Consider the following 3,038-nt stretch of genomic DNA (forward strand, 5'->3'; position numbering starts at 1 on the left):
AAAATGGTCCAAGTTTTTTGTTTTAAATCAAGAGTTTCAAAATAAAGGGTGTTTTCAAATCAAAGTTTTTAAATTTCTATTTTCGGTGATCAAAAATATGGTTTTCGAGTTTTAAATGGATTGAGAAAGAAGTGGCGCACTGAATCCCCGGCACCAAGTCTGTAAGTATTTCTATTCCTCATATTACACTGTATTAAGATATTACTGTAGATAGAACTGAGACCATATCATGACATTATGACTAGGGCAACCCTAAAAACTCTAGAATACCGAGACTGTAGCTAGGCTATGATTCTGTGAAAATAGAAACTTTAAAATACTATCTCTGCATAAGACATATGAATAAATAGTAAAATTTTTGATATCTTTGTAGTTAATTGATATGTGTACTTGGTAATGTAGAGTATTGATATGATTCTGAGGGTAAGCAAAGTCTACCAACTGGTTGCGGTAACTTCTGAGCTTGGTGCCGAGGCAATCGCCGAGTTAGTAAGGAAAGTGGTAGAGGAAGTATTGGATACCAAACTTAAGAAAATTAGGGAACGCGCTCAAGGGGTGCATGGAGTGTAAGAAAAGGAAGGATTCTAGTTCTTAGAAAACCAAGCCTCGCTTCGTGAAACATGTTAAGGCACGACCAAACTATCCAATCTGCAAAATCGCAACGGACGTCATCCGGGTGAATGCCATAGGAAGACAGGAGCATGTCTTAGATGTGGGTCCAAGGAGCATCGAGCTCGGGATCGCCAAGTTTATTTTATTTAAATATGTGTTACGAATTGTATGCGTGCTTGATAAATGTTTCTTTACTTTGGTAATTACATGTTCTGGGTCGTACTAAGAATTATTTTTAATTAGAGTGCGTAGCGGAAGCATAGAGGTTTGACTTGAGTAATACAATTAGTTGATAGTTGGAAATTTCGAGGACGAAATTTCTTTAAGGGAGTATAATTGTAACACCCTAATTTGGGCCTAGAAGTATTGGGCCTTGAGTGGGGGTCCGTAAGGAGGTTGTATATAGGTATTTAATTGTGCAATGAAATGAAACAATTAAATGTTTGCTATTAGTGGTTAATGGCTTTGAGAAGTGTTGGAGAAATCTTGGGTTCAAACTTGGGCTTTAGCAAAATTTTGGTATTAAGTGAAAAAAACCGGATGCTTGGATGAGGGTTTTAAATTATTGTGTTAAATAAATGACACAAGGAAGCTTGTAGTCTAGTGGTTGTGGCGTCATTAAGGTTGTATGGGAGCCCGGGTTCAAGCCTTGGCTCTTGCAATTTATTTTGTTTTTTTAAAGGGAACACGGACTTTGGCCTTTAGACCTTATAATTAATTGGGGATAAAATATGACACAAAAAGCCCGTGGCTTAGTGGCATGTAGCGTGTGGAGCATTTAAGGGGAGGCATAGGTTGAATCCCATGGCAAGCAAGGAGCATTTATTTTGCTAATAGGGGCGGCAAGAGTTGGTGTTGAATTTAAACTCTAATGTTGGAGGATCCCACATCGGAAGCTAACATAAGAGTGGTTGTGAAGTGGCTTTAAATAGAGGAACCATGAAGAGAGTAAATGTACCTTTCTTGGCTGATCCCTTTCGCTGTATGGCGTGCTCGTTTGGGTTGGGCGTCGGCTAAGAGTGCTCGGAGTGTGGATTAACTCCAGTCTCCTATCAGGTGTGTATTTCTTACTACTCTAGCTGTAGGATGGCTACTTCGGGCCGCGATGGGTCGAAAGGGGTCATGTGGGCCTAATGGGCCTACAAGCCCAATTGGATAAGTTGTTTGATTGTGTAGTAAATTTGGGCTAGGCTAGGTGAATCTAATATGTGACATTGAAATGGGCCTAAGGGCCATACCGTTTACAGTAAAGGCTTCGGCCCAGTAATATGAAATATGAAAAGGCTTCGGCCCAGTAATATGAAATATGAAAATGCTTCGGCCTAGTATTATGAAATATGAAATATGAAAAGGGCTACGGCCCGGTGCATGATTGAGATTGGATTTGGGCTTAGACCCAACAGGCCGTTATTGCTTTGGGCTCTGAAAGGGGCTTGTTGCACACTGAGTTTCCAAACTCACCCCCCCTTTCCTTAACCTTGCAGGTGAGCCTTGATGTGGGGACTTGGGCCGGAGGGGATTCAGAGTGGCCACGGTGATTGTCTTTGGACTTTTAAATAAGTGTTGGTTTTCATTTAATTTCCTTTAATTATTATTTATTTTTGGGTTGTAATAAGGCCAATTTTAACTTTCCTTTTATTTCTTTTGAATTATTTTAATTTTAATAACTTTAAAATTGGTTAATAATTATTCAAATGGGCTAGACTTAGGACGTGTTTTCAAAATGATACTTGTTTTCAAAATATCTCAACACCACGATTAATCGATTTATCAAAGACGTCCACTTAAACAAATTTAAACTCGATATAACAAAGTGTGGCTATGGTTGTGGGCATGTCTAGGATTGGATCCAACAAAAAGAGCTTGGTACTTAAGCAGCCTTCATGGCTCACCTCCTCTGTCTCGGATACCTACCTGGTGCCCAGCTTCCATACACTTTGTTAACTCAATAAAATGTATGGTTTTAAAACACTAAAATGGAACGTGGGTTTTCAACTCCAATGTGGCACGTCAGATTCGGCCATAATGTCTGGGCCGGGTTTGGGGTGTTACAGCTAGCTTGACTAGAAATTTTAAAAATAAATTGTTTGAGCTGTTTAAGTAATGAATTAAGTTTGTTAACACCTCGTGTTCGACTCCGGCGACTGTAACAGCCCTAATTTGACCCTAGTTGGGAAGTGGTTTCGGGACCATAAAACCGAGTCATAAAAATAATTAACCGTCATATTCTATGTTTATTTTATGTGAATATGAATGTGTGAAAGTTTCATGCATTAATTTTGTCATCAGTATGTGAAATTTTGAAGAAGGGACTTAGGTGAGACTTTTGTGAAATAGGATAGATAATTATAAAAGGATCTAATTGTGCATGAGGTTAAAAAAATGTACTTGCATGTCAATTAGTCAAAATTTTTGTTAGTGGCCGG

At 38.8% G+C, this 3,038-nt stretch overlaps 1 long non-coding RNA gene across 1 annotated transcript; it reads left to right on the plus strand.

Annotated features, from left to right (window-relative positions):
• Window positions 1–1,562: 1,562 nt before the first annotated feature.
• LOC128283546 (uncharacterized) lies at window positions 1,563–2,254 on the plus strand. Its single transcript, XR_008273911.1, has 2 exons — window positions 1,563–1,668; window positions 2,097–2,254. It is a non-coding gene; the product is annotated as an uncharacterized LOC128283546 (long non-coding RNA).
• Window positions 2,255–3,038: the final 784 nt, after the last annotated feature.

The sequence above is a fragment of the Gossypium arboreum genome, chromosome 2, assembly GCF_025698485.1.
Source record: "Gossypium arboreum isolate Shixiya-1 chromosome 2, ASM2569848v2, whole genome shotgun sequence".
Taxonomy (NCBI): domain Eukaryota; kingdom Viridiplantae; phylum Streptophyta; class Magnoliopsida; order Malvales; family Malvaceae; genus Gossypium; species Gossypium arboreum.